The sequence below is a fragment of the Littorina saxatilis genome, linkage group LG12 (assembly GCF_037325665.1).
Source record: "Littorina saxatilis isolate snail1 linkage group LG12, US_GU_Lsax_2.0, whole genome shotgun sequence".
Classification (NCBI taxonomy): Eukaryota; Metazoa; Mollusca; class Gastropoda; order Littorinimorpha; family Littorinidae; genus Littorina; species Littorina saxatilis.
In genome coordinates this window covers 14,903,316-14,914,722 of record NC_090256.1, presented here as the reverse complement: position 1 = coordinate 14,914,722, position 11,407 = coordinate 14,903,316, and positions in this window count along the sequence as shown.

Sequence of the window (11,407 nt, the reverse complement as noted above, 5' to 3'; positions counted from 1 at the left end):
AAAATCACCTCCCGTTTGAGGAATGTTGCGCCAGCGCGTTACTTACCAAAAGATATATTAACGTCCTACAGGCATAGATTGTTGGCCTCGGACAGGACTGGGGTAATATGATAAAAAACAAGAGGAGGAAAAGAAAAGGGCAAGATCAAGCAAGCCCGACCGTGATAGGACCCAGGACCCACTCTCCATGAGTACAGGAGGGGGGGGGGGGGGGCAATAAGAGATATATGTTAAGGTCCTTGTAAGAGGAGTATTAATAATATTTCCTTTATATACGTTGACTTCCTAAGGGAAGGACCATTAAAAACATGGACTTTAATTCAATTATAGTTTCGTTAATGATAAATGATAAAACTCGGGACCACCTGTTAAAAGGTTTAAAAGTGACAACATTGTAAGAACAAATATAAAGAACATGCGCAAACACGTAATACTGACCTATAGGGAAGTAAAATTGAGAGAAAACAGCTATCCTCTCGTTAATGTAATCATGTTTTAATGTAGAGACCAAAAAGCAATGTACTCACGTTAAAATGACGAACACGGAACGAATAACAGCGACGTTTCGACCTAAGGGTCTTCTTCAGGCACAAAAACACAAAAATACACACACAAAAAAGAAGAAAGACGATAGAACAAATGAAGAGAACAGTCTTTGTCATTTGTTGGTTTGTGCAGTGCAGTTGTTTTGTCAGTTATTCTTCTCTTCATTTGTTCTATCGTCTTTCTTCTTCTTTTTTGTGTGTGTATTTTTGTGTTTTTGTGCCTGAAGAAGACCCTTAGGTCGAAACGTCGCTGTTATTCGTTCCGTGTTCGTCATTTTAACGTGAGTACATTGCTTTTTGGTCTCTTTATTGTTCCCTCTCACGTGCAGTCGCCATTGTTTAATACATGTTTTAATGTGTTTTGTATAATCCAGAAGCAGGAGTTTAAACCTATATATATATTAAGGGAAAAGTCTGGGTTGTGGCACTCGATCACTAGGTGGGGCACTGCCCTTCGCTCCCTGTTACCCGAGTCCCAATCCTCGTGGTAAGGCGTCCGCCCCGTGATCGGGAGGTCGTGGGTTCGAACCCCGGCCGGGTCATACCTAAGACTTTAAAATTGGCAATCTAGTGGCTGCTCCGCCTGGCGTCTGGCATTATGGGGTTAGTGCTAGGACTGGTTGGTCAGGTGTCAGAATAATGTGACTGGGTGAGACATGAAGCCTGTGCTGCGACTTCTGTCTTGTGTGTGGCGCAGGTTATATGTCAAAAGCAGCACCGCCCTGATATGGCCCTTCGTGGTCGGCTGGGCGTTAAGCAAACAAACAAACAAACCCGAGTGCCAACAACAATAGGATGAGCATCAGAAGTGAAGATAAAGAGGGACTTTTTTTCTCTGCGCGCGCGCCAGCAAGCAGGATGTCTCAGAACTGAAGCGGTAATAGTATGATCTAATTACAGGCGATGGGTTTATGGGTCACGTGATTATATATATGAAGTCTTCTATCGCGCGCGTATCTCCAGACTCGGACTCAAGGCGCAGGGATCTATTTATGCCGTGTGAGATGGAATTTTTTACACAATACATCATGCATTCACATCGACCAGCAGATCGCAGCCATTTCGGCGCATATCCTACTTTTCACGGCCTATTATTCCAAGTCACACGGGTATTTTGGTGGACATTGTTTTATCTATGCCTATACAATTTTGCCAGGAAAGACCCTTTTGTCAATCGTGGGATCTTTAACGTGCACACCCCAATGTAGTGTACACGAAGGGACCTCGGTTTTTCGTCTCATCCGAAAGACTAGCACTTGAACCCACCACCTAGGTTAGGAAAGGGGGGAGAAAAATGCTAACGCCCTGACCCAGGGTCGAACTCGCAACCTCTCGCTTCCGAGCGCAAGTGCGTTACCACTCGGCCACCCAGTCCACGTGATGTGGGGGGCGGAGCCAAACATTGGTTGATACTTACTGTGTTGACATTAGTTCATTGGCCCCGCCCCAACATCATATGACTTACTAATCCATGGGCTATCATTGGTTCATGTTTTTGGCGCTAAACTATCTGACAGGTAAAGAACTATTTTGATGTGACACGTTATTACTTGGTGCAAATACGCGCAGTGTTTAAAACCACTTGGCGGACAGAACTGTGCATTCTCACAATTCGACACTTACTACATCCATAATAACCACACCGTTGATCAATCGCTGAGAAATGGCACAAATGACAGTTGGGGAAAACATTCAGAAGTTGGAATGATCTTACCGAACGGCTGGCAGACTTTTCCAGAAAGAACGATTTGGTGTACGTGGTCAAATACAGTCGTGCTGTTCAACTTGCGAACAAGAATTCAAAACAGCCTTTTCCAGACGAACTGAAGTATGCATACGCAAAACTTGTGTGCAAGTACTCAGGAAAAGGACGACTCACAGGCCGAGGTGCGAAGAGGAGCAATGGGTAAGCGGATTAATATTTAGTTGCTACACTTCTTATGCGTCCTTGTCACAGATAGTAACTCGTATGAATGTTTGATTTTAATATTATTATTATTTTTTTTTTTTAGGTTTACAATGTTTCAACATTCATTCCAGTATCGACTGATATTTTAACGAGTGCGGAAAGTCTGTCTGTCTGTCTGTCTGTCTGTCTGTCTGTCTGTCTGTCTGTCTGTCTGTCTCTGTCTCTCTCTCCTCTCTCTCTCTCTCTCTCTCTCTCTCTCTCTCTCTCTCTCTCTCTCTGCGCGCACTTCTTCTTCTTCTTCTTTGTCGGACAGATTTTTCACACAAATGACCAGGAAACCAGATTACGTAAGCCGTGTCAGCTGTACCCTTTGTAAAAGTCAGCGTAGCTCGAGAACGGCATTGAAGTATTTTCGGTGTTCTTTACCTTGCCCAGGAAGCAGCGCACACTCGAGTCAAGGACGTCGTAAAATGGCCCTCGGTCAAGTTTTCACCGAGAACCATTTTATGATGTCCTTAACAATTATGTGTTAGTCGGCTTAGAATATGCGCGCAGGTTTCAAAGTTTTGATCCATTCGATTATCTCAACAGACATCCTTTGATTGTAAAGTTGAATGCGGGTACATGATGGTTGAAAATACTTAACTTGAAAGTTTCCCGCTGTGGTAGATTTTTATGGTGGTTGTCACACAGGCAGCGACGGCTTTACTGGTCGGACCCAGTTGTGCGTTACCTCGCTTTTGCCTTTAATGACTGACTGACTGGCTGACTTTGGGGATTAACGTCCTCTTAGGTAACTAGGATCTATTTGGGAACATTTACTGTGATACTGTAAGAGGAGCAAGAAAAGAAAAGAAAATATTTTTTTTTTAAATAGGGGATGGGGGGGTAGATGGGGGGAGGGATGAGACCATGGAACTAGTTTTTAGAAGTTATGCAATAAAACATTTAAACATTGTAGGCTCAGACCACTTCGCCGTATTTAATCTTAGACACCGTACGTTATTAGACGCGAAAGTGCAATACTTAATGATCCGCTCAAAGCACTGTTGAAGCAACAATTTGTCTTTTGGTCGCAGATAAGGACATACTCTATCAAAACATGTGAATATACGTCTCAAGCATGACTAAACGCCCCGAAGGGCTCCGTCTAGTAACTCTATTTTTGATATCGTTTTTTAAATGTCAGCAATTTGCAATGAGGTCACCCATCATAAAATAAGGTTATTAATTATTTCCATACGCCATCTAAGTGAAACGGAGGCATTTTGTATCGCTGATTTTATTTACAAACTGCTCTTGCAGCGGATCATTTGATCGGAACTAAATAAGTAAAGTGAAAATAGGTAAATAAATATATAGATGGATAAATCAGAAAACAAGATTGCAAAACATAAACACGTTCATAAAACATGTTAGTTTCCACTATTGCCGTAAACAAGTTCTCTGCAAAAACATTGAAAGTCAAATACTGTTTTCGCCTCTGTTTCTTGTTGTTGTTGATTTTTTACATTAATTTTAGTCAAGTCTTGTAGATTTTATCTTTGAAATATTTGCTTTGTGTTTCGTAACAGAATTAACTATGGTATTGTGTTGCTTAGAACTTGATGCATGAATTGGCGTCTCGCAGAATTAAACGCCGCTGAGGAAGGCCTGGCAACAGGTCGAAAAGTTGGGCTGCCACTTGAAATTCTTTGTTAGGCTTTTCTTTTCCTTGATTTTGTTGACATCTCTCTCTCTCTCTTTCTCTGTGTATGTGTGTGTGTCTCTCTCTCTCTACCTCTTTCTCTCTCTCTCTTTCTCTCTCTCTCTCTTTCTCTCTCTCTCCCACTCTCTCTCTCTCTCCCCTTCTCTCTCTCTCTCTCTCCCCCTCTCTCCCCCTCTCTCTCTGTCTTTTTCTCTCTCTCTTTCTCTCCTCTCTCTCTCTCTCTCTTCTCTCTCTCTCTCTCTCTCTCTCTCTCTCTCTCTCTCTCTCTCTCTCTCTCTCTCTCTCTCTCTCTCTCTCTCTCTTTCCCTGCCTCACAAACACAAATACACACGCACTAACACACACAAAGCAGCAGGCTGGGATGCGGCAAATTGGGTAAGGCAGACTGGGATACGGCAAGTTGGGAGAGGCAGGATGGGATGCCGCCAACGCATCTAGCAGTGCAAATTCTACAGGGTGGGGGGGGGGGGGGGGGCGTTCTTTTAAATCAAGTTTTGCCCAGTTTTGATTTTGCCGGTTTTGGTAATCCTACATTCCTCCGTGCGACAGCGGACTAAATGCGCATTTAAAACTATTTAGATGTTTTGCTTAAATTTTGACTTGGAGCGAAATAAATTAAAACATCTTGTTCGTTGTGCTTTTGTTTTAAATTAAAGAGTATTCCATTTCTAAATTAAATATCACTTGCCTGTTAGCTCTTTATTGTTGTTGCAATAGTTGTATATACTTGGAAGAAAAAAAAGGCATACAACGAGACAGTTATGGTAGCCAAAGAAGCAAATATAAATAAGAGACCTTCCTCCGTTTTTACGTTTTACTGACAGATGACTCAATTCGTCATCAATGACTTGTTATTGGCGCCACAAAGCCAAGAACTCACCCTTTTTCCTCCGGCGAGTATGACTCCAGGGCGTAACTCCACACACTCAGATTTGTTCAAGTGGTCTGTATTCCCAATGGGTAGGGAGGGGGGGGCATGAAACCTGCTTAAGTGTGCCAGGTAACGTGTCACTATTTCAAGAAAACAAAACACCACAAAAGCTTCTTGTGTGATTAAAGAATTACTCAAGCGAGCGATAAGTGTGTGATCACATCCGTTCTGTACCCCAGGACAGTTTTAGAGAATGCGTCATACTCATTCAGCTATTTCCTTGTTCATGATCGAAAAGAATGGAAAGCTCCAAAACAAAAACAATCTTTGGAACTTTAAGCAAAGGGTTCTCTGAAGTTTCAACAATCATTTCAAGATATTGCCTTGACCGGGGAAAGATAACATAGATGGGTAAAAGCCGGCAAATATTTCATGAACTGATACACGTAAAATTGACGGGTGTAAGCCAGCAAATATTGTATGGACTATAAAAGCCTAAAAAGGAAGAACAGTGTTCTTGTTACGGCGATGACCTTAAAGGTTATCTCACAGAATGTTGTTTGAAACCCAACAGAAACAAATAAAAACAAAAACAAAAAGGTCAGACATTTAACGTAAGAGTTTAGAATAGGATGCTTCGAAAAACTTATTGAATTAGTTATACATGTATACATCTGTTGAAGGCTTCTCGGTACCGTAAATATAAAAGAAGGCGAACATTCAAAGAACTATTGAGGTAGGGGTCCAAATCAAAAGTAACGAAATTGCCTTACTTTTGTTCTTAACCAATATACATTCAACATTTAATATACATGCCAAGCGTTTCAAGGGTGCTGCCAATTGTTTCTTTCAGCATTTGTTGAACATTTAGTAACACTGTTTCTACAAGTAGACCCAAATTGATTTAGTCTTAAATTCCAACACAACGGTTTTTTCTATACTGCATTTTACGTTTGACAAGAAACCTGATTTAGACCACCCAGATACGGTATTTGCAAAATATTTATCTATTTTATATCATTTTTCAAAATTGTTGTTTATGAAATCGAAAATCACATCGAAAAATTTCACTATTCGATGTTCCCTCACTAATCTGGGTGTGAAGGGTTTTCTTGAAGCAGACACCGGGGCTTGCTAAACGATTGCCGCTTAAGCGGAGGGGAGTCAAGCGTGATTAAGTGTCTGGCCTGCCAATTGACACCTACCGGCGAAAACACACAATAGGCCACAAGGAAGTTTTCTTTTGTCGGAGAACAAGGAAGAGGCATGCTGGCTGTCTCTGGATCATAATTATGTAGACTATCTTTGAATATGTCCGAGTTTGTTTATGTTTGAGAAGGAGTACGCACAAGACAGACAGACAAGCAAATAACATATAGACACTAAACAATCTAAGTAGTAAATGGATTTATGCTGATCTGTATGTGAGCAGCACACGTCTTCAGATGTCTATAAAAAGATGTATGAGCAACTGCAGAACTAAAACATGCAGAATATTATGAAGCATCGATTGGAGATAACTATTGCGAGCATGACCAAAATGTGAAATCATGTTTTTGACAGTTTTGAACTGCCAAAATGAAGTGAGGAAATGGAGTTTATCTTTTAAGCATTGCAAGGGGTTCTAGAACTGTCCGAGGGGGTATTGGGAGATAAGTGTTACCATACATGGTGTACCTCAATCAACATTAGACATTCAGTGACTTTAAAACAGCCCTTACAGGCATGATCAGCGCGTTTTCCATGGATGATTGCGTTCATGTCTTTGATGAATTTGTCTCGACATTGCGCGTGTGTAACTTCACAACGAAGGGGTTAATTTGTCCAGTACTTTAAGTTTAAGAAATAATTGTTATGGTCATATTTGTTGTGCAAAAACTTCAGTTCGACCATTTTACACAGTTTTGAATGTTTGTTTATTTATTTATTAAGGAGATTTCTATAGCGCATAACGAAAAGCACTATGCGCTTTACAATATCACTAAGTATAAGCACACGCAAACATACTCTGATTAAATAGAACTTAGTTTAGCAAGACATACTAAGAACACTAAACATTTGAGTTCATACAAAAATTGAGAACTAAATTAAATACTGGACAAGCGATTTAAATAAGCTTAAGGCCTACACCAACTGCAATGGGCTAATTCAAATACAAAATTTTAGTTAACTATAAAAGGCAGTGCATAAAACTCCATAATCCTAAGAGGATCAAACAAATAAGAAACATAAGACTAGATAGTGTCTGTAAAAGAAGCCGACATTTACCCTTTTCTCCAACATTTGTTCCAAAACACACCTCCGAATGATTGTCGATGACTCGAAAGCTTTCCTATCTTGTGATTGCCTGGAACATAGCTACAACTGCTTTGTGTTTAATAACTATCATCATGTATTGAATCCCGTGCTCTTTCTTCGGCGGAGGTGGGAGGGAGGGGGGGGTTAGATATTTTGCTGGTAGTATTTTTTTCGACCGAGTTATCTATATTCGTTGGGCAGTTTTCTTTGTCGGACAGATTTTTCACACAAATGACCAGGAAACCAGATTACGTAAGCCGTGTCAGCTGTACCCTTTGTAAAAGTCAACGTAGCTCGAGAACGGCATTGAAGTATTGGTGTTCTTTACCTTGCCCAAGAAGCAGCGCATATGAGAATACGTCACACACTCGAGTCAAGGACGTCGTAAAATGGCCCTCGGTCAAGTTTTCACCGAGAACCATTTTATGATGTCCTTAACAATTATGTGTTAGTCGGCTTAGAATATGCGCGCAGGTTTCAAAGTTTTGATCCATTCGATTATCTCAACAGACATCCTTTGATTGTAAAGTTGAATGTGGGCACATGAAAATACTTAACTTGAAAGTTTCCCGCTGTGGTAGATTTTTATGGTGGTTGTCACACAGGCAGCGACGGCTTTACTGGTCGGACCCAGTTGTGCGTTACCTCGCTTTTGCCTTTAATGACTGACTGACTGGCTGACTTTGGGGATTAACGTCCTCTAGGATCTATTTGGGAACATTTACCGTGATACTGTAAGAGGAGCAAGAAAAGAAAAGAAAAAAGATTTAAAACAAAATAGGGGATGAAGGGGGGGGGGGGTAGATGGGGGGAGGGATGAGACCATGGAACTAGTTTTTAGAAGTTATGCAATCAAACATTTCAATCAATCAATGAGTCTTATATTGCGCATATTCCGTGGGTACAGTTCTAGGCGCTCTGCAGTGATGCCGTGTGAGATGAAATTTTATACGGCCAGTAGATTGCAGCCATTTCGGCGCATATTTACCTCTCACGGCCTATTATTCCAAGTCACACGGGTATAGGTAGACAATTATTAACTGTGCCTAAGCAATTTTGCCAGGAAAGACCCTTTTGTCAATCGTGGGATCTTTAACGTGCACACCCAATGTAGTGTACACATTTAAACATTGTAGGCTCAGACCACTTCGCCGTATTTAATTTTAGACACCGTACGTTATTAGACGCGAAAGTGCAATACTTAATGATCCGCTCAAAGCACTGTTGAAGCAACAATTTGTCTTTTGGTCGCAGATAAGGACATACTCTATCAAAACATGTGAATATATGTCTCAAGCATGACTAAACGCCCCGAAGGGCTCCGTCTAGTAACTCTATTTTTGATATCGTTTTTTAAATGTCAGCAATTTGCAATGAGGTCACCCATCATAAAATAAGGTTATTAATTATTTCCATACGCCATCTAAGTGAAACGGAGGCATTTTGTATCGCTGATTTTATTTACAAACTGCTCTTGCAGCGGATCATTTGATCGGAACTAAATAAGTAAAGTGAAAATAGGTAAATAAATATATAGATGGATAAATCAGAAAACAAGATTGCAAAACATAAACACGTTCATAAAACATGTTAGTTTCCACTAGTGCCGTAAACAAGTTCTCTGCAAAAACATTGAAAGTCAAATACTGTTTTCGCCTCTGTTTCTTCTTGTTGATATTTTACATTAATTTTAGTCAAGTCTTGTAGATTTTATCTTTGAAATATTTGCTTTGTGTTTCGTAACAGAATTAACTATGGTATTGTGTTGCTTAGTACTTGATGCATGAATTGGCGTCTCGCAGAATTAAACGCCGCTGAGGAAGGCCTGGCAACAGGTCGAAAAGTTGGGCTGCCACTTGAAATTCTTTGTTAGGCTTTTCTTTTCCTTGATTTTGTTGACATCTCTCTCTCTCTCTTTCTCTGTGTATATGTGTGTGTCTCTCTCTCTCTCTTTCTCTCTCTCTCTCTCTTTCTATCTCTCTCCCCCTCTCTCTCCCTCCCCTTCTCTCTCTCTCTCTCTCTCTCTCCCCCTCTCTCCCCCTCTCTCTCTGTCTTTTTCTCTCTCTCTTTTCTCTCTCTCTCTCTTTCTCTCTCTTTCTCTCTCTCTCTCTCTCTCTCTCTTTCCCTGCCTCACAAACACAAATACACACGCACTAACACACACAAAGCAGCAGGCTGGGATGCGGCAAATTGGGTAAGGCAGACTGGGATACGGCAAGTTGGGAGAGGCAGGATGGGATGCCGCCAACGCATCTAGCAGTGCAAATTCTACAGGGTGGGGGGGGGGGGGGGGGGCGTTCTTTTAAATCAAGTTTTGCCCAGTTTTGATTTTGCCGGTTTTGGTAATCCTACATTCCTCCGTGCGACAGCGGACTAAATGCGCATTTAAAACTATTTAGATGTTTTGCTTAAATTTTGACTTGGAGCGAAATAAATTAAAACATCTTGTTCGTTGTGCTTTTGTTTTAAATTAAAGAGTATTCCATTTCTAAATTAAATATCACTTGCCTGTTAGCTCTTTATTGTTGTTGCAATAGTTGTATATACTTGGAAGAAAAAAAAGGCATACAACGAGACAGTTATGGTAGCCAAAGAAGCAAATATAAATAAGAGACCTTCCTCCGTTTTTACGTTTTACTGACAGATGACTCAATTCGTCATCAATGACTTGTTATTGGCGCCACAAAGCCAAGAACTCACCCTTTTTCCTCCGGCGAGTATGACTCCAGGGCGTAACTCCACACACTCAGATTTGTTCAAGTGGTCTGTATTCCCAATGGGTAGGGAGGGGGGAGGCATGAAACCTGCTTAAGTGTGCCAGGTAACGTGTCACTATTTCAAGAAAACAAAACACCACAAAAGCTTCTTGTGTGATTAAAGAATTACTCAAGCGAGCGATAAGTGTGTGATCACATCCGTTCTGTACCCCAGGACAGTTTTAGAGAATGCGTCATACTCATTCAGCTATTTCCTTGTTCATGATCGAAAAGAATGGAAAGCTCCAAAACAAAAACAATCTTTGGAACTTTAAGCAAAGGGTTCTCTGAAGTTTCAACAATCATTTCAAGATATTGCCTTGACCGGGGAAAGATAACATAGATGGGTAAAAGCCGGCAAATATTTCATGAACTGATACACGTAAAATTGACGGGTGTAAGCCAGCAAATATTGTATGGACTATAAAAGCCTAAAAAGGAAGAACAGTGTTCTTGTTACGGCGATGACCTTAAAGGTTATCTCACAGAATGTTGTTTGAAACCCAACAGAAACAAATAAAAACAAAAACAAAAAGGTCAGACATTTAACGTAAGAGTTTAGAATAGGATGCTTCGAAAAACTTATTGAATTAGTTATACATGTATACATCTGTTGAAGGCTTCTCGGTACCGTAAATATAAAAGAAGGCGAACATTCAAAGAACTATTGAGGTAGGGGTCCAAATCAAAAGTAACGAAATTGCCTTACTTTTGTTCTTAACCAATATACATTCAACATTTAATATACATGCCAAGCGTTTCAAGGGTGCTGCCAATTGTTTCTTTCAGCATTTGTTGAACATTTAGTAACACTGTTTCTACAAGTAGACCCAAATTGATTTAGTCTTAAATTCCAACACAACGGGTTTTTTCTATACTGCATTTTACGTTTGACAAGAAACCTGATTTAGACCACCCAGATACGGTATTTGCAAAATATTTATCTCTTTTATATCATTTTTCAAAATTGTTGTTTATGAAATCGAAAATCACATCGAAAAATTTCACTATTCGATGTCCCCTCACTAATCTGGGTGTGAAGGGTTTTCTTGAAGTAGACACCAGGGCTTGCTAAACGATTGCCGCTTAAGCGGAGGGGAGTCAAGCGTGATTAAGTGTCTGGCCTGCCAATTGACACCTACCGGCGAAAACACACAATAGGCCACAAGGAAGTTTTCTTTTGTCGGAGAACAAGGAAGAGGCATGCTGGCTGTCTCTGGATCATAATTATGTAGACTATCTTTGAATATGTCCGAGTTTGTTTATGTTTGAGAAGGAGTACGCACAAGACAGACAGACAAGCAAATAACATATAGACAC